The sequence below is a fragment of the Lonchura striata genome, chromosome 3, assembly GCF_046129695.1.
Source record: "Lonchura striata isolate bLonStr1 chromosome 3, bLonStr1.mat, whole genome shotgun sequence".
NCBI classification, from domain to species: domain Eukaryota; kingdom Metazoa; phylum Chordata; class Aves; order Passeriformes; family Estrildidae; genus Lonchura; species Lonchura striata.
This window is the reverse complement of record NC_134605.1, coordinates 49378926-49400470: the sequence shown is the minus strand read 5'-3', so window position 1 is coordinate 49400470 and position 21545 is coordinate 49378926.

Below are 21545 nucleotides of genomic sequence, written 5' to 3'. Positions count from 1 at the left end.
TAGAAATCTACATTTACTTAAGAAGTTTTCTTCACCACCTGCATTAGCTAGTGACTATTTTAATGCTTTCTTAAATTTTGGAGTAAAATTACATGAGAACTTATACAAATAAGAAAATATGTCTGACTTTATGGTCAGACTGTATATGTTCAGCTAATGATACTGCAATAGAATTGGTCAATGTAGAGAATTTATCCTCTGTGGTAGATTTCTGCTCTGACTTTTCCTTTTAACCTGAATTGAAAGGATAACTTTTTTTTTTTTTTTTGCCCATGAAGTAAGAATTCAATAAATTATTATTTTAAAATTTCAAGCAGCTCTTTTTCAAGTATTTAATCTCATAAAGTAAAAATCTTTGTTTGGAATAGTTTTAACTTCATTCATAACCTATTAAATCCAAGTGAAGCACACTGGTTTTCTTCAAACATTGATTCTTTTCATTATTTTCTTATAAAAGTCAACATGTTCCTGTAGAAAATTATTCAATTTCACTGCATATTTTCTCTAATAAAAATATACAGTTCAAAAGAATTTCAGTCAACCCTAGATTCATATTAGTGTTTAATTATCATATAGAAATATAAGCCTTTCTTCTATAAAGGAGTACTGGACAGCATGGGAAGGTTCTTCTATTGGTGTAGACAAAGAGTTTCCAGTGGGAATTATTAAATGTCCTGGAACCTGAAGGAGACACATACAATTTTGTGGTGATTATAAATCCTTAGCTTCAAAGCTATTGTTTGTGCCTACATCTAATTGGTACTTGTGACAGAAGTGAAAAGTGATTCTTAGGTGAAAATTTTTATAGTATTAACTGATTCAGAATTTCAGTTGAGTTTACATCTTTTAAATTTGACAGTTCTTTAGAATAAATTCCCTTCAAATTCACTGTGGAAGGAGGCTGAACATAACACATTTCAGTTAAACAACTGGTTTTGTCTAAAAGGGAGAAAGGACTTCCTGGAAATATTTTTTAACATTTTTACCAGCAAAAAAGGTGCCAACTCTCAAATTTAAAATAATATTTATTTTAGAAATTTACATTTCACTGAAAGTTAGAATTATTTAATAACTTGCAGCTAACTAAAATGTTTTCACTAAAAGCAGATTTTTGTGGGGGTTTGTTTGTTTGTTTGTTTTGGTTTTGGTTTTTGGTTTTTGTTTTTTTCCCAGTCATTTCATTTTACTTTGAGAAAAAGAAATGCACTGAAATGGATCAGCCCTTGAAAGTTGGATGTCCCAGCTATTATGTCTGGAGACAGGCTGCTGGGGACAGAAAAGCTGTGGGAGCACAGGGGCAGTGTTGGCAGTCCATGTCCAGGGAGGGTGAATGAGTGGACCAGAGCAAAAACACAGTGAGAAGGTACCAGCTATGGACACAGGAGAGCAAAGGTGAGGTCTTCTGTGCAATCTCCTTCTCAAAAGTAGGACAGCCAGGCAGAGAGCTCCAGAGGCAAGAGAAAAGACAACCCAGGAGAAAATGAACCACAAAAGTACTGAAGGTGCTGTTTGGCCTGACTCTTCTGCTGACTCATAGCAGCAAGGATGCCTGTTCCCTTGGTCAGCTACAGCAGGTGTGTCAGATGGGGCTTTGTGTTTCTCAAGCCTCCCATTCTCTGTGATATCCTCTCTTGACCAAAAGCCATGTATTACATACCAGCTAAGTAAGGACACAACCTTTCTGGTGGCATCCTTTATGTGTAATACCCATGAAATGCATTTTTCTTGTGAGCTGTTTACTTTCCATCCCCATCTGACTGCCTCTGTCATTATGGGGAAACAACAAAGGGTGCCTTTCCACAACTCAGGACAGGAAAGTCAAAGGCTCAAAACCTGATGCAAGCCACATTAGTCCATCACTCATTATGATAATCTAAAGCATGACCTAAATGTGCAATGGAACTTTCCTATGAAAAGAGAATACTTCAGGAACCAGAATGAAGCATGAACAGAGAAGCATAAACAGGAGTCTGGAGAAGGTCCCGGAGCTTACATCTTGGAGTAGTCATAGTGGTGATTATCACTGTGACAGAAAGGGCACACAACCCCATGGCAGAGGTTTGTGAGTCATAATCTTCTCTGCTATCTATTGCCATTTCAGCACTCTGGCCTCAGAGGAAATACACAGTCATTGTCCTTCAATTTTTTTTTTTTATTTAATTAACTCTTAATGAGAATATTTGTATTAAAACCCTCTGTGCTTAACAACTGAAATTATTCCTTTGTTGCATCGTTAAACCTCTTCCCTGGATTAAATGTTGACGTTTATGAAGTGCTATCTTTTGTCCACAGTTAGACTTGATGATCTTAAAGGTCTTTTCTAACTTAAATGATTCTGTGATTCTGTGCTTGTGAAGCACAGTAGTGGTAGCAGCGTTTTAGCATCACTCTGTCTTCTAACCTTCACCTCAGAAGTATTTAGAAAAAAAAAAATCACTTTGATGGATTGACCCTGGCTGACATAATTTGCCCAACAAAAACACTCTATCACTCCCCTACTCAGATGGACAGGGAGAGAAAATGGAACACAAGGCTCATGGCATGAGATAAGGACAAGTAGAGCTCACTCACCCATTACCATCACAAGCAAAACAGACTCAACTTGGGGGAAATTAACTGAATTCATTACCAATTAAAATCAGAGTAGAATAGTTATAAGTAAACTGAATTCTTAAAATAACCTTTCCCCCTCACCTCCCTTCTTTCCATGTTCAACTTCAATTCTGATTTCTCTACCTCCTTCCCTGAGTTGCACAGAGAAAAGTGGAGGGGGGGTTTGCAGTCAGTTCCTCACACATTGTCTCTGCCTCTCCTTCCTGCTCAGGGGAAGGACTCCTCCCACTTTTCTCCTGCTTCAGTGTGAGGTCAGTCTCATGAGTCTTCCATGGACTTCTCCAACCTGAGTCCTTCTCATGGGCTGCAGTTCTTCAGAAACACTTCCAGCATAGGTTCCTCTCTCTCTGCACAAAGCCACAGGTCCTGCCAAAATCCTGTTCCAGCATGGGCTTCCCACAGGGTCACAGCCTCCTTTGGGCAACCACCTGCTCTTCATGAGCTGCAGGTGATATCTGCTCCACTGTGGACGTCCATGGGCTGCAGGGTGACAGCCTGCCTGACCATGGTCTGCACCACAGGCTGCAGGGGAATCTCAGTTTTGGTGTCTGGAGCACCTCCTGCTCCTGCTTCTGCACTGACTTTGGTGCCTGCAGAGCTGCTCCTCTCCATTTGCATGCCTATCTCCAGGTGTTGCTGTGCAGCAGGGTTTTTCCCCCTTCTTAAATACATGTTCCCAGAGGCACAGGCACAGTGACTGATGGGCTTGGTCTTGGCTGCTGGTGGGTCTGTCCTGGAGCCAGCTGGCATTGACATAGAGGAAGCTTCTGGCATCTTCTCACAGAAGCCACCTCTGTAGCCCCCCACACAATTAAAACCTTATCACACAGCCAAAATATAAGCATATAACTTACCAAACTGATTTTAACAAAAATGCTGTTACAGTTAGTATATTCTCAAATTTGTATCTATAGAGAAATTACCATCTTCCATATTTGGTGTAATTGTTCTGTGAACTATTCAGATCAATTACATAGTTACAGTGAAACAGTCCATGAAGGGTTCTTAAAAAGCATGTCTGAACTGAAAAATCACTCTTTGCATGCTTTACATCTATCCATATTTTGGTGTTTTTAGTTTTTATTTGCCTTCTTGTGTCTTCGAATAGCCTCTTATTTTAAGAAACTAAATTACTGCTTTTGAAATAACATAAGCCAGTATATTTTCCAAACTTTGGTGGTGCTGGACACACCATGCTTCTGATGCCACTCTCTGTCACATGATAGATGAAACTGAGTTCAGCAAAGCCAGAAATTAAAACTCAGATCCTACTCAAATCACTAGGGCACAGGCACAGTAACTGCAGCATGAGCTCAGTGCTCTGCTGAATTGGGATCCATTGTGTGATGGGCTATGCTGAACTTTTCACAGGAATGCTGAAGCTGGCCCAGAGCTGCCCATACTCTCAGATCAGCCCTTGCTCCATGCAGGAATATGTCCCCTCCACGTTGTTGGTGCAGAGTGGTTCTGACATAGTCCAGTGTGTGAGCCAGAAATTCCCCACTCAAAACTGCAGGACACTACATTCCCACAAAAAGGAGAAGTGGCCAGTCCTATGAATCTTCTCCCCTCAGGGGAGAAGCTGTTTGTAGGTGTTGGTCACAATCCCTGTGGCAAACAAAGGTATTAGCTCAAGAGATTTCTGACTCTGAGACTTTTATCTATAGGATCCTTATAAGTGTACTGAAAATTTGTAGGGCTTTGTGGCCTGGGGAGAGGCCAAAGCTGCAGTTAGCAATTGTATGTATTTAAGTTAATCATGAGATCTTACAGTTTGAAGCAGACCAGAACCCATTCTGCCAGCCTCATTCTTTATTACAGAGGCCATGTGAAAAGACACTCTTTCAAGGTGAGGAACATCCCTAGACTTTAATTTTTCTCTTACTGGGTCTTTAAACAGGACAGTTTATTAGCTCCAGTTAAAGGGAAAAATAGAATTACATGATGTCAACACCAGTTTTATTCTACCTTTCAGGCCATTGTGACATATAACTAATAGGATGGCAAATAAACAAAATACTGATAAAAGGTTCTTGCAATTATACTGGAGATGTTGCTCGGTATTGTGTTTGTGAAGACAGTATGTGCACCAGTGGAAGTCTGAAGGTTAATGAAGAAATATTGAGAGACAAGGAGACTTGTTAGCAGCTGCTGTTTGTACAAACCTTCATAAAGGGAACATTTCCATCTTCATGCACACACAGCTCCATTAAAAGCAATCATTGTTAAAAGCAATTATGTTTATTTTATTAGCACTGAGGCATGAGATTGCTCTGCTCCAGAGTCAGGCTTTTGGAATGGCGTGGTTTGAGGGGAGCCTTAGGCACATGCTCCAGGCTTGCTTTTGCTGGCACCCTAATATTGCCTTAATATCACCCTAGTGCCTCTGAGGGGGCACTTCAGTGCATTGCAGGGATCTCCCTGAAGCACCATCTGTTTGCCAGCACAGTCCTGGCAGCTTCTGAGCCTACAGCCCACACTCAGCCACATTTGATAGAGGTGCAGTTACCAGGGATAGCAAGGTGCCACATGTGTCACGTGCAAAGGAATGCCCAGATGAGAAGGGAGACTTTGTCAGTGCTGAGAGGAGAAGGGCCACATCTCTCCCTTTCCTGGGAAGTGAGCTGCTGGCAGCCCAGTTAACACATTGGCTCAATGAACACATTGCTCACTAGCCCCAGGCTGCCTTCCACCCAGCCACAGAGCACTGTGTTGGAGTGCTTGGAGGTGCCGTGAAGGACTAAAAAGGAGGTGTAGGAGAGCTAGAGGCATTACTGTGCAAATGTCTAGGGGAAGGGACACTCCAGGCTGGGGCTGATGAGGTCCTGGATGAACACCAGCTTTCAGCAGAACCTGGACCACATGGTTGCATGGTCCCCTCCAGCCCAGAGGCTCTGGAACAGATTCTTTTAATGCTTGGCAGAAGGTGGATGCTCTAGAAAACCTGAAAGAAACAAAACTTTGCAGTGGAGGGGTTGACAGAGGCTGGTGCCATGGCAGTGGGGTGGAGGTGGGAAGTGACATTCAAATTCATAAGGAGACATTTGTTAGCTTTAAAAGCTGAGCAGCTTAAGAGGGGAAAATGAACATTCATTAGTCTAATTTCAAACTAACATCTGATGCCAGACATGATTAAACTCACACTGTGTAAGGCAGTGAAGCCAAAAGTACACATCACCGCTCCTGCAATAGGTGTTCACAACCTGGAATTCAGGCAGTCTCACTCACATGTCCCCTCCCTCCACATGCAGAGTACCCTGGCTTCTGGGAAACTGCTGTTCCTCTCAATTCCTCAAAGTGCACATCTGCTTGTCATGATATTTTGCACATTTTAATAATTCACATGGCGAATTATAATTATGGCTATTAATCAAAGGAATGTAAGTGTAGAAAGCTGACGTGCCTTGCTGGATTTTTAGCTCTCAAATTATATCTGTAGTAAAACTTCTGAATTTGACCTTTCTTTATAGTTGTATGATTCTTTCTTTAATGCAACTGCACACATAAGTTTTTTTTTTGTCTATGAAAAAATCTATTCCCATGGACTTTGAGCAACATCAGCTTTGTTCTTAGTGTCTGTGAGTCTCTTAAAGAAAATTTAGAGTTTTGCAGAATAGGCATACTTGTTCTCACTGCCTAATGTAAGGAATATCTTACTACTCATATTAGTTATTCAAAAGGTGCAATAAATTTACACAAATTGTTCACGGTCATAAAATTTTCTGGAAACACCAGGAGGTCTCACTGATGTTCAAATGAATAAAAAGAAACTAGGACAGGTCAACAGTGTGAAGAAAATACAGAGAAGGCACAGAACTGTGTGCCTAATACTCAAACATGTGCTATTCTGCAGTTTAGGCCATCCCATCTACAGCACCAGAAGAAATAAACACAGCATTTAAAGAAAAATAGGTTTCTTTCTGAGAGCATGCTGTGGTACATATTGCCATTCTTCTTCCTCCTTTGGTCAAATTGTTTTTAATGCTGAACACAAACATTTCCTTTTTATTTGGGGTCATTCAGGTGTAATTTAGATCTGGAATGAAATAATACTTTTTAGCATCTTGTTATGTGTCAACATCAGGTAATTTTGCAGCTACACTATCTACATGTATTCTAGGCTCTGAAAGAGAAACATTTAATTTCTAAAGAATAAAATAAACAAGGAGCTATTAATTATATTAATTATATCCATGCTCTACAGCAGAAAGACATGCTCTACAGCAGAAAGGTTCAAAATACCGAAATAGGGGCTTGGGTGTTTTCTTGGAATCAAGCTTCCAGCCAAGGCATGGCGAACTGCACACACCTGTGAGCTGCACACCCAAAGGATGCCCAGTAGATATCTAGGAACTGCACTGATGGAGAATGCTGAGTTGCAGAAAGATATAAATCCTCATTTACCCACATTTTCTTTGGTAGTTGAGTAGAGCTCCCGTTTTGGCTCCATAGACAACCTTGAAATAATGCAGACAGAAGCACTGGATATTTTCCTGCATAGTTTTGCTGTTGAATTGGAAGGGCCAATCTCCTGTGTCTGATCATCTGCCTGGATCATCTGAATTGAAAGGCAGCTATTATAAAATCCTCTGAGCTTGATTTAGAGAGCTCCAGTTATAAGTCTTGTTCCACTTTTACTGCTTGATTTTTGCTGCAAAACATTTTCTTACTGTGCTAGTTTTGGCTTGGATAGAATGAATTTTCTTCACAGTAGCCGGTGCAGAGCTGTGGTTTGGATTTTTGCTGTAAATGGTGTTGATATCTCAGAGGTGTTTTCATTACTGCTGAGCAGAGCTTACACAGAGCCAAGGCATTTTCTGCCTCTCACCACTCTCCACCAGTGAGAGGGCTGGGAGGGCACATGGAGTTAAGAGGGGACACAGCTGGGGCAGCTGACCCTATCTGACCACAGGGATATTCCAAACCATATGGGATCATGCTCAGCATATAGAGCTGGAGGAAGAAGTGTGGGAACCCAGGGCTTTCCTCTGGCTGCCCTGGAGGGCCTGGGACCCTGGCAGGGGGTCAGGAACCCACCTGTACAGAGCCCTGAGAGACACTGTCTCTGATCTCTGTCCATGGAAAAGAGTTTTCAATCTTACAGGATGAATTACAAGCTCTGAGTGTTTGATATGAGTAATAATTAAGTGTGGCATGGGTGCAAAAGTAAAATTTTAGGATTCTAGATTAGGGGTTCAAAGGGGACAAGATGGAGGAAATTGGGTGTGTTTTGTCCTTTTTCTTCTTCATGCCCTCCATGTTTCACTGTAGTGTTGGCATTTTTCTATTGGTTTAGGCTGGGGACACACTGTTCAACGTAGGTGACAGATATTGGCATATTATTGTAAATAGAGCGCAGGTAGTTTCTGGTATATAATGTTTGTAACATCCCACTGAGGGCAGAGCCCCAGTGCTGCCCTGCAGGACAGAGCTGGGCAGGGCAGCAGAACATGTTAGAGATAAACAAGAATAAACAACCTTGAAAACCAGCACAGATGAATTATGACTTCTTCTTTGGCAATGGAGCAGAAAGACAGAGACTTTCTACAATCTGGGGATCATCAATACCACAGATTCCGACAAAGAAGGAGCAAGGAGGGGACATCTGAAGTGATGGTGTCCGTCTTCCAAAGTAATCTACACACGTGATGGGGCCCTGCTTTCATGGGGATGGCTGAACACCTGCCTGCCCATGGGAAACAGGGAAAGAATTCGCCATGCATGCAGCTTTTGTTTTCCCTTTCAGCTGGGTGTATCTCAAGCCATGAGTTTTGTCATTGTTCTGACTCTCTCCCCCATCCCACCAAGGAGGAAGTGAGCGTCTGCTAACAGATGACATTTCCCTGAGCTTAAATCTCAGCATGTTTAGACAATTAAACACGTTTTCTGGATCAACTGCCAAACTTCAGAAAGAAAGCAACAACAAAAAATTGTCTGGATGGAAATCAAATGGATGTTTATCTCTGATGAAACAAGCAGACCAACAAACAGGAACATTTTGAACTAATTCAAATGTTCAATTTTTCCTGTAGGTTAATTGCAAAATGAGAAATATTATTTTAAATAATATATAAATACAATTGATTTATAATCATATAAGCATATATAAATCATATATCACATATATTTATATATTATTTATAATAATATAGAAATATATCTCTTTCTGGAGACATTAAAATATTATATTTACTCTTCCAACATGAAACAATTAATTAAAATATCAAATATTTCAGTGTTTTTACAATTTTGTCCTCTTTGGTTTAACTGGAGCATATTGCCAAATTCACCTTCAAATTCTATGTTTCTGCCCCCCAACCCTGCCTTCTTACCACACAAAAATTAATTTTTCAATTATTTCCTTATGGTCTGAGAGAATAATAAATTGCTCAGCATTATGTAAGAAGTTAAAGCAAAACAGTAAACACCATGTAGGCACTTCCTATGCAGTTCCAGCAGATGCATGCAAAGAACAGCTAGATTTTCTTGTATTCATGCTATTTTCCAAATTATCCGTCCTTGCACCCTGAAATGTAAGTCACTGTGCACCACTGACTTTAGGCAGGCAACAAACAGGAATGCAAGTCTCTCACAGCTCAGCGAAATACATGGTAAAGTGAGAAAATAGAAGATTTTTAACCACCAACACATTTTCATTTGACTTAAATAGGATGAAAAAAGGATTTTCACATGACAAACTGAGTCAAATATAATTTTATGTCACTTCTGATACAGGACGTGAAGACTGTTATCTGTTCATATGAAAGTAAGAGAAAATAGATAAAATATTCCAGGGAGAGAATTGCAAAGCAAACCTTTAATCCTGTAGAAATATTAATAGAACTACAATAAGACCAAGCAAGCTCTCTTGTACTCAAGACTCCTGATATTTTCTTAACATGCTATCAAAATTCACAGTGAATGAGGCAAGATTTTCAGCTACTGCAGGAGGGGACAGTGAATGAGGCAATATTTTCAGCTACTGCAGGAGGGGACAGTGACAGAGGCCTGATGATTCCTTGTCAATGCTTCAGAAACCCATGACTGAGTGACAGGAATAACCCCTCATCATTTCAGGAAAGAGCCTTTAGGAAAGATCTTCTTTATCTGACTTCTCTGAGTCTCTGCTGATTTATGCCAGATGGGAAACAGGTCTCGTGTCATGTAAAGTCTTTGCAATGATCAGAAGAGGTTTGCAGCTTACGAAAGGAATGGGATAGATGTTGTTTTGTCTTTTTTTCCCTAACATTCTGGTCGTTCACCACACTGATGGCCTGTAGTTGTCTCTTTGAGCTACCACCACTATTTCTAATTTCCAAAAAGAAAAAGTCTGTGTTCTTTACTATTGAAAAAAATTATAAAGAAATAAAGAGAAAATTGTCATTTTTGCTCTTTCTTCTGACACAAGCATGTCTAGTGAGTCATCTAAATTCACATTGAAGTCTAGAGAGCCCATTGTACTGCAGGAGCTGTTTCTCCACAGCATTCACAGTCCACAGTCTAACATTATCTGTCAATCCAAAATTGGTAAGTTTTACATTATTCAGTGAGTCTGACTACAGGAATATGTAATTGTTACTGAGATCAAATGAAATTATACAGGTTACAAGGGGAAAAAGCCCATCAGATGAAGGCATAGAAATACCCTATTTGTTTCATGTGGATGAACATTTCCTAGAATTTGAGGAATCTTTTCAAGAGAAAGGTACTTGGAATCTCCACCTCAGTCAGGTCCTTGGCACAGACAAGGGTTTCATTGATTTCTGTATAAACATTAAAATTAAGCATTTGAGTTCATACAGCCAAGGCCAGTTTGAGTCTTCATCCTAATTAATCCTTATTTAGACTTACCATAACCTGCTTACCTACAGATCTAGAAAAGATACTTGGATTGAAATTTATATAGAAATACAGATGTTCTGAGGCTCAGTCACAAAAAGTACAATGAAAAGGGAGAAAAGTCAGAATATCTATTTATCATAAATTCCTAATACTTTGAGCATTATGTACATCCTGATTAGAAAATATAGTCTCCATAAAACAGATTTTTGAAAATGCCGATTCAAGAATGTAAAAAAATTTAAATATTTTGACATTTAAGAATTAATAGTTCTTATTTTAAGTCAATTGGACATAAAATTGTGGAAGTCTTGCTCAAACCCTTCATGCTTCCATCCACCCTGTTGTAGGCTGTTTTCTTCCCTGTGCCATACCTCTTGCCACTCACTGCAGCTTTCCCATAAATCCCATAGTGCACCTTGACCCCTGGGATACGTGAGGCATTTATACTCACAGTCTCAAAGGAACATGACTCAGGGCAAACTTTTGCAAAAACCGAATATTGTATTTAAGGTGTATATTGCCCAGAAACCCCAGGTCAGCAGAGTAACCTGAGCAGAGTATCAACTTTGCACTCCACCTACAGGTATTGCCTTGTGAGCCCCTAATTACACGTGATGCTGTCTGTAGTAGAGAGCTAGTCCAGCTCGTGTACACCTTTAATTTTTAGGAAAACGTTTTTTCTCTTTGACTCATGTTCAGATCAGTCTTTTACCCAAAGCATGGACTTTAATGAAGAGCTCTGCATTGTTCTGCTAAGGTAAAAGAAAGGTAAAGCCTGTGTGTGCCTAAATAGTAAACCAGGCACCCCTCGAGAAGAGCAGTCAGCAGCTCTTAGGGACCTTTCCTTGGGTCTGCTGGCCCGAGTGCTTGGCAGCCCTTTCCATTGGGAAACTAATGCAGTGGGGATGGGCACCTCAGGAGACAAAACTTAGTCTGGAAAGTCTCATCCCTGGTTGTTTGAGGGGGTGACTCAGAGCCCCTTCATGAGATATTATCGTGCTCTAATCTAATTCAGAAGTTCCCTGACTCAGAGATTGCTGGAACAATATGACAGAAAAACAGTAATTACTGCCCCACACCTTGTCACACAGTGTGGTTAATGATCACTGAAATTAGGAACCAGCCCAGCACCTTTTCCACTGGTAACAATAGAGACTCAATAAATCTTTTATATATGATAACAAACAATCTCCATCATTAAAACAATTCTGTTACTCTTTTTTCTTTTTCATAGGCCAATCTTTCAGTTGTGAAACACATTGCAATCTTGAAAAACTTCCTTTGGGAAATAATTGCAGCAACTATTTGGGCCCGACGCCTTCTTTTTTCTTACACAAGCCACCCACCCACAATTTCCTTAATGAAGGACATCACATTAATTCATAGAAATGCAAATATTTCCTATGCCAATGTTTTCTTAACAAGAGCAACAAAAGTCTTCTGAGTAAAAACTGAACAAGAAACCAAACCTACCCTACGCTCCAGTATTAGTTATGCCACAGCTTCCTCTTTCTGAGCTTTAAAAAGGGGCCTTACAGCCACAGCATAGAGTTAAGGTTGAGACCAGAAGATGATCAAGGCATGGCTCAGTTGTCAAGTGGCTCTGGAATTCAAATTTGGGAACCAGTACAGCAACCTGGAGAATAGTTAAGGGATTAAGGAAAAAACAAAAAAACAGTCTGGTAAATGCAATCCAATGTATTTATTTTAAGTTTCATTAGTCTCCATAGATTCTGGAGAACTGGAGACTGGCTGGTGGAGATCCAGAATATTTATGTGTTGTGTGCAAGAGCTGAAGCATCTCTTCCCTCACCTCTCTGCCTAGCACACCATGTCTCCAGAAAAAAAGGCAGAAATGAAAAAGAACACCCTTTATTTTTCCTGTCAGATGCAGGACCCTTTTGCTCAGACCTCAGCAATCAGTGCAAGGAACAAATCTGAATGTGGAGTTCATATTAGGGCACGTGTAGATTGTTTTTCATCAGGGATGTACTGACACCTTTGGATGGGCTAGGGAAGAGTGGAATGTTTATCACAGTTGTTGTACCAAAGAGGCTTTTCTGCCCCTCATTGTGAAAAGGGAATTTTGATTAACTGCCCAGTAAGGCTGCTGGAACCAGGCAGCTTTGGAGGTGTCTACTCTGACACCAAATGATGGCTTGACTCCACACCAGTGTGCAACAAACCTGAAAGTTCCCTTTTCCCATGCACAGCTCACTCTGATTTACAGCTGCACTGGCAGCAGAGCAACCACAGCTGAGTACCAGAGGAGCTGATCTGAAAAACACCTCCTGAAGCACCAGAGCAGTGACCCACAGACACTTCCACAGAAGACTGTAGTAATCTCCTCCTGTTGGCAGTGGAAAGAGCAGACCTCAAGCTGAAAAATTATCTGATAGAGGAAAGTCCAGCTGTGTCTTCCCCTTCCTTTAGTTTATACCTGAACTCTCCAGGAAAAGTAACAAGGAAATACTGAGTATTGCATTAGTAATAGACAGGCAATATTCAGCTTCACTTCGCTGTAAGAGCAAATCCACTTGGTAATGTGGAAGAGATGATCTCCAGCCACATGAGCTGTTAACTTGACTGTGACATCCTCTGGGGCTCAGTTCCTGACCAAGGGAAGCCATGCTGGTAGAGTTGCTGAAAACAGCAACAAGAAGTACCAGACTTCCCTCTCTGGTAAACAAGAGACAGAACTGCAGCAACATCTCTGGTTCAAGGCTGGGGCTAAGATCCCAAGAAGGTGATCATGCCAGGGAGCATTTCAATTATTTTGGCCATGGCGAAAAAACCCTGATACTTTGTATCCAACTTTTGCAATTATTTGTACAACCTCTAGTATTTTGCAAAATGAAGAGAAGCTTTTTTCTTGTGTTTGCAGAGTTTGCACAGGGAGAGCTCCAGCTCTCTGTTTACCACTGAGTCACCGGTTCAACATCAACTTGACCAATCCACGTGAAGCTGCAGCCAGTTACTTCCACCTTGGTGGCAGCAGTTCCCTCTCACTGCCAGCTAGCCCCTGGCACAGAGCTCTGCAAATGCTCTTCCCACATTGCACACAGAAAGTTCCTGCTGGTTTAGGACCGGTTTAGTTCTTACTGTAACTGAAGCTTATGATGGTTTGTCATCCAAATTGTCTCAGTGGCTATTTATTTTAACTTTACATGCTGGAGTGGCTTGTGAGCTGCAGGATATAAAAAATAAGCTAAATTAATTTCTGCTTTGAATGGATGGTTTGTATTTAAGAAGGGGTTCAATTGAGAAACAAAAAGGCAACCATATGGTGTATCCAACTCAGAAAGTCTCAAAAATTTAGGCCCAGGTACAAGGGAAGTGCATCTAAAATACAGCTTTCCCTTTCTAAATATTCGTCATCTTCATCCTCAGTTTTCACAGTAGTTCACTTACTGTTCTCTGGGAACAGAGGCTAAGCCTGTAATTATCAAATTATGCATACCCTGGCTCAGGGTAGACTGAGGCTGGAACTCCCAAGGGATGGGAGACAATTGCTCAGCACCCATTACAGCTTCATTGACACTTAGAAGAATTAGTGCAATTAGAAATTGCAAGACATAGGAAATTCTCAAGCTGACTCCAAGAATCCATGGAGGCTTTTTTTAATCTTCTTGAATGTAGGTTTTCTTGCAGAACAGAAATATGGGAGCAGATGCTGCCCTAAAGAGCTCAAATATTTTTCTTGGAAGAAACCCTATGCTCCTGTGAAATAGTTAGCAGGGGTCTGATCTGTGTCTCCTTTCTGTAAACATCCTGGTGTTTACAGCAACATCACAATGTTAAGCATTACTGTACCAAATTGACATGTCCCAAGTCATGAAAAACTTCCATGAAGGCAACAGGAATTCTTCTGTGGGTAAGGCAAGCTGCAGCTTGCTCTAGATGGATGTAACCAGAGCCAAAGTTTACTCTCAGTTGCACAGGCACAAGCACGACAAAACTCCATAAAGCTCCAGATTTACAGTGGACTGACCGACAGTAAGACATGTCCCCAGATACTGAAACATACCCAAAGGAATGAACTTGTTTGAACATCTCATTGGAAATGGCCAGTAGCATACCTTGCCTTTTGATCTTTCATTCCACTTGTGACTTCTGTTTGGCTTTTAACTATTCAAAGTCCAGATTTTCCATTTCCCATATAAATGCCTAACAATTTTTGTTCTATTAACACACCATCTTCCTTATTCAGGATACCATGGATAGCTAAGCAAAGGAAAACTATATGTAGCAATAATTTCTTATTGTGTGTGCTAGAAAGAAAAAGTTTCCTCCCCCCCAGGCATTATCCATGCACTTCACTTATTGCAGCTCTACTTCACACATCACTGTTCCCATCCTCCCTAGGTGAGACTTACAGGTCCCAGTCATGCACTCACAGCTCCATAAGACAGGAGCTCTCTTCAGGGGCTCGCGGAATTGACACAGGGACCATCCTGTGCCATATCAGCCAGGAGGGATTCAGGAGCCAGATTTGGGTGCAGTCTTCAGCCATATGCCATAGGTAACAGAACCCCACCTGCCCAAAGCCCACAGCCAGAGGGGCTTTCTGACTCCTTCCCAGCCAAACCTCAATATGAAATGGATGTTTTCAGGGTGATTCCACTGAAATCACACCTTTCCTTTCTGACCCTGTACATCACACTACTGTATTTGGAGCAGAAGGGGTATCTGTCTCCAGCAAGGTGTAAGTGAACTTCATCAGTGGGAGTGCTGGTACAGGTGATGCCATAGAGTGTTCTCACCATAACAGGCTGTAATGAAAGCCTGTGACTCACCCACACCAGCTCCTGAGTCAACAAGACTCCACTGTGGACCTTCTGTGCCATCATCTTTTAACAACTGCACCCCAAAGAGCCTTGGTGCCTTCCTCTCACACACTTCACACTGTTTGTTTGTTCCAAAGTGTAACAGATGTATAAGAGCCTTGATCAATGGCTCCAGTGGTTTTGGCTGGTGTACTGACTGGCTTTTTGATAGGAAAACTTGATCTCCTGCCTACTTACACCAAAAATACTTCAGTATATCAGGCCATAGCATGCTCTGGCCTGTTAATAAATGTGGTGTTTTTCCCAAGGTCACACTTTTTTCTGCCTTATTGACAGAATTGACACATCTTGAGGACTGCCTGGCTGGTCAGTGTGGGATGGCTGTCTAAAGCTGTCAGCTGAGTGTGGGGGACATGGAACACAATCCTGCTCTGCCTGCACACAATGCTCAGTAGCAGGGAGCATTGCAAGGAACCCAGCAAGTCACAAGAGTCTCTGTGGAGCTGCATCAACAGAGAATAAATACCACAGTAAGAGCAGGAACAGGATTCAGTTTTGTGCCAGCAGGCACCGTGCATGACAGCTTGTGCTGAATGGCTCCAACACCAGCGTGCCAGCAGCCCTGGGCACACAGGCAGCCCAGGCCCAGCACCGTGCCAGTGCTGGCTGCCCCTGGCCCAGATGGGTGAGCCTGCTCCCCGCACAGAAGGGGGGAGTCTGTGGCTCCATCTCTGCTCCACTGCCATCTGGCTTTGGGCAAGTCCCTTCACCACCCTCAGGTCCTTTGCAGCCTCTGTGCAGTGTGGCAGGTTGTTCTTCCCTGTATAATTGCTCCACAGACCATTTAACTCCACAGAAAATAGCCTATTATGACTTGTACTTTGGATTATATCCACTTGTGCAGTGCCAGGAAAAATAAGGCCCTGCTGCAGTTCTGTCTTAAAACTCAGTTAAGATACCTTTTTCAAAATAGTTTCTCATGCTTTGTCAAGAAGTTTGGTTTTATGAGATGTGTCAGCTATTTTCTTTATTCTTTAGGTTCTATCTAGGTATAACTAAGTTGACTTTTTAAATATTTTATTTAATTTTGAAAATCTTAAATGGAGTTATAAACAGTAACACATGAACTGCAATATACCAAAGGGCCAAAAAGGTCTCCTAATTATACCCCTCTCTTAAAAATAGTTTGTATATATTGAGATTGACCAGGACTGATTTACAGTTCTAGGAAGGAAAATATGATACAACTGATCCAACAGATAACTTCATCGAGGAGATGTCACAGGCTTGGTCTCCATGGAGCAGGAGACTGTAAGGAAGAACTGCTGTAGGGAAGAGTGAGCTGTTTCCAGAAGTCAGCAGTTTTGGAGCTGGCTTCAACCAACCTCATGGGAAAGAATAACTATGGACCCCTGTGCTTTTAAACATATTGTAATTGCAGTTTTGAATAGCAATTATTTACATATTTGCAGAGCATTCCTATCAATGAATAGTGTCTAACAGGTAACATCTATCAGATAATTCAGTTACACACTGACGAACAGGAACACAAATGATTAAGCGCTGTCTCTTAGAGGGGGCACCAGCTGTTTTTCCACAAACCAGGAAGATGGAAAGGAAAGGTAATGAATGTTACATCAGTCAGTATTATTTCAGTAGCAGGTTAATTTAAGACAAAAATTTATGTTCACAAAGGCTTTGAAATAGCTGCAAAGCTCAAGAGACACTATGATGTAATTTTGAGAGCAAACTCTGAGTGCAAAAGAAAGGCTATTGATGGGAATGTTAACTCAGAGACCAAGAGAACACAAGGTTGTACATTTATCCATAGCTGATAATTTTCAAATAAAAATTTAGCTTTGCTACTTTCTAAATAAGTTATTTCATTGAAATTAAAATAGCTATATAGAGTAAGGAAACACAGAGGTAATCAAAATACCCTTTTCTTGGCATATCATCCAGGAATTTTAGTTTTGGGACATAATTGAACACTGTTCTTTTCTCTCCTGTGGGTTGGTTGCTGAAAGTCACTTACTTGCTGCTGGCAAAAGCTGATTAGTTTCAGTGTTCCATTAGTCGAACAATTAAATTACAGGACATGAAATTACTTGCAAATTCCTGGCAAAGCATCTGTTAATATGCAGTTATATGAAAGAAAACACTTTTTATCAAAATGTGTGTAATTACAGATTTAAGTCCAGGGTTGTGGCTTTGGACTTTAAACCGACTTTAAACCTCTCCATGGAATCAAGGGCTCCAAAACATGATCAAAAGGTATCCTGTGCCCAACAACAGATTTCCTGAAGTGTGGAACAAGTGGTAACTTCAACACTGCTCAGAAAACTTTTCCTCTCTACTTTAGAATCAAATCCCCCAGGACAGGGCTGGACATCCCTCTCTATCACTCCCCCGGTCTCACATTTGTCCTCAGTGTTACAGCAGCTCTAGGGAAGCAGAAATAAAACTTCCCTCACTTCATTCACTTTTCCTACCCCTTTGGTGTTTCATGTCCTCTAATTCTATTATAGAGGCTTTTAATAAGAGTTGTAAATGATTCAGGTTCACTCACCTTTGTTAAGAACAAGCAACAGAAAAGAAATACACACTCCACGGGGAAAAAAGAAAAGTCCTACTGAACAGTGATAGCTTGTTGATGAACGAAGCATATGATAAGAATTCTAGAAACTCCAGAAAATCTATGCTTATAAGATGTTTGAAGATTACAGTACACAGAAGGAGAGATTTCCCCAAAAATATCCATGGCACGTCTCTCATTTGACAGTGTTGGCTCAAACTTTTGGCAAGATTTCTCAGCACTCATTTCCCTGCACAAGAGGACTGGGCTGGGCTTACTGCCTTTCATCCCCACTGCACACGTTCTCAAGGTGCAGAATTTCCCAAGTGGTGATTACAAAGCCCATTGTCTTGCCCCTTCAGAGACACTTGTTAGTTTACAGCAGAAGTGATTAATTACCTTGCCTCTATTAAGCAAAACTTGCCTGTTTGGTTCAGGGAGGTTAATCTATAAAAGTATATATTACAAGTGTGAACCATTATCCTTCACAAATCCACAGCATATGTTTGACTGGGGAATCCTGTGACTTAGGTGCAAATTAAAACATGCATCCTAGGGGCTAAAACTTTTCAATATTCCCATTTGTTCAACCACGGCAAAGCCCTGTCTGTTCAGAGCCCAAGAACTTTCAATAAGAAAGTGACTAATATCTCAAATCTGGACCACAAAAATGTTGCCACTGAATTTAGATGAACATTTAGCTCCAATGAATAGGCTATACTTGCAATCCTTCACCCTTTGTTTATTCATTGCTCATATCAGTGACTCATTCCTCCCACAGAAAAATCAGCAGAAGGGCACTCAGAGGAACATTTTACAACTATTCTTCATTTTTCCCCCTCAACCTCCTCCCATCTCCTCCAACTCCATCTAGTACAGATTCCACCTCTGCTGCAGCACATACAACAGCAGTAGATATTAATGGATCACCTGGTCTCAGAGATATCCCCTCCATCTCTTTTCTGGCTGGTGGTGAAGTGCTCTGGGTTTTCAACCTCTGTGGCAGAATTGTAGGATAGAATGTCTTCTAAGCAGATCTTACAAGATCTAACAATGCTACCTGGTATAATCATGTCCACAACTCCTACCTTACTGCATTAAGATTTTGTAGAAGGCTAAAAGAGAAACAACACATTTCAACAATACTTGGTATAATAAAACCTAGGGCTTAGAGGTTAGACTAGAAGTCTATAGTTTTCTGAGTCTCCCCTCATGTCCTTGTAAACTGGAAGAACATTAGCTAGCTTTCAGTCAGCAGGGACCTTCCCAGACCTTTGGCATGTCCATATCATACACTAGCTCCTGATCAAGAGGGGTTCTTCCATACCATGCTCCTTCAGAATGCTGGGCTGAATCCCATCAGGCCCCATGAACTTGTGAACACACAGCCAGTACAGCTAGTCCCCTACCATTCACAAATGGGAAGTCACTGTTCTCACACTTGTGAGCCTCCATCTCAGGAGATTCCAAGAGTGACAAGGCAAAATTCCATCAAGATAACAAAAAAGGCAGTCTAGATTTTCTTCCTTAAACAAATCATACAGTCAAGAGAAAGTCTGACAAATGAAGAACATCTGTTAGCATAAGGAAGCGACAATTCATAGCAACATAATATGAATACCATTAGCTCACTTGTTCCCACAGGATAGAAGGAAAACCAGCATAAAACACCCCACAACTATCAAAGCCAGCCTACACCAACAATTTACATTCTGAGACACTCTAAAAGCAGTCAGACTTTATGATTGGTAGCATTTGGAAAGATAGTTTCTACCTGATGTGAAGGTTGCTATCAAACCAAGAGATATTATATCATGGAAACAATGACACCTGTTCCTCAACTGATAAAATTTGGTTTGTGTCCAGTTCAATGAATAGGGCTGGGAACTTGCTTGTATAAGCTCTATAAATACACAAAACAAAGGAACTTGGAAGTCAGCCCTGGAAGGCTGATATCTTGTACACAGAAGAAAACCAAATCAGAGGTTTACAGGTATTTCACAATCCAATTATCTAAGAATTATTCTAGTACTTAGAAACCTTGTCATCTACACCAGGTGACTTAATTCCTTACCAACATTTGAAAGCTACAATTCCATCTACCTGTCCTCTTTACACCGTGTATGACTGTAGAATACAGAGTGCCTACTTGGGACTTGAATCCAATACTACCATGAATCAGTAGCTACTTATTCCTTCCCCCTTCTCTAAAGAAGAGAAGTCAGTGGATACACTGTGATTTGTGGCACACTTTATGAATTCCAAAACTATAGACTTGGCAAGTAAAAACTTTTAAGCCTTACTGCTCACTCAGTAACTAGATTAGTGAGGTTCTTTTTCTGTGTCAGCTGTACAATATAAAACCAGATATACGAAAGTTAATAGACTGAAATTCAGTATCTGATTCTACAGTGGTGAAGAACATGGGTGAATGAAAATATTATCAGTACAAAAAAGAATTTATACAGGGCCACTGTTGCAGCAATGCCACAGTTGAGATGGCCAAGATACACAGAGTATCATAATACAATTTCAGAATGCTTCAACCCATACACAGTAACACCATAACTCATCAGAAGGCTTCAAGCACCTGCTCATACAGAGTAACACCACATCACTTCAGAAGGCTGTAAGCATCTACTCCTTCTGTTCTTAAGCCCAGCCTTTCATACCCCTCATGTTCCTGCACTGCACCTGTGTGCCCTCTGCTCCCTTTGGTGATGGTCAGTGCACCTGGACACTCCAGGGCTCATTTCCTTCAGTGCCGCTCACCTGCTCCTCACAGCTGCAGCCCATGGGGGATGAGGCTCGGCCACAGCCCCACTCACAATTTCCACAAACTCTGTGCCTGCAGGCTACACTTCTCTCTACCTCAGATACCTCTCCTTTGATACAGTAAGCTAATTTTACTGTTGCCATTTTATGGATTAGAACTCTTTTACTCTACTTCCACTGACCAAACACAAACATCCTTTGTAACAAACTGAGCAAGTTGGGGGTGGGTGGAGAGTGGGATGAGATGACAGACACAGTAAAAAAACACAGGCAGAGGGAGAGACACGTCTTGCGCCTTATGTTTTTTCTCCATTATGAAATTAATTTAATCTACACTTATAGCATATAATCTGGTAAAGATCTCACTTCTTTCAGGCAACCAAAAAAGGAGGAAAGAAAAAAAAAACCACAGGCACAGTGGCTTTATAATTCACCTCTCAGTCTAGAGAAAAGCATAGCATACAGATTTTAAGCAGTAAGTCTTTAGATTAAGCTTTAGAAATGGGCTTTATTTACAGCTAGACAAACCCCTAGATTTCTAGGTCTTCCATAGAAACTCATCTAATTACTTACCTTGGGAGAGCAATAAATTTCAAGGTTAATTTTTTATTACACTTGTCAATGCAAGATTGACTAATACAGACCTTTTTCTCTCCAAATTAACCAAAGCACAGTTTTAACTGAACAAATAATTCTATGACTCCTGAGAGAGGTAATATAGTCATAAGGACTGCAAAAATGGATGTGCTGTTTGTGTCCAAAGAGACAGTTGTAGAGAGCTGTAAGCTAGCCCCCAGCTACTTGTCCAGACAGAATTTTACAAGAGGATTTATGTTTAATTATGGGTTTAACTGGACACAATTATTTTTTATCTCTGTAGGATCCCACTCACAGATAATTCTAATCTGCACACACTGGCAGACATGTGGTTTGGAAGGCCCGTCTCACAAAAA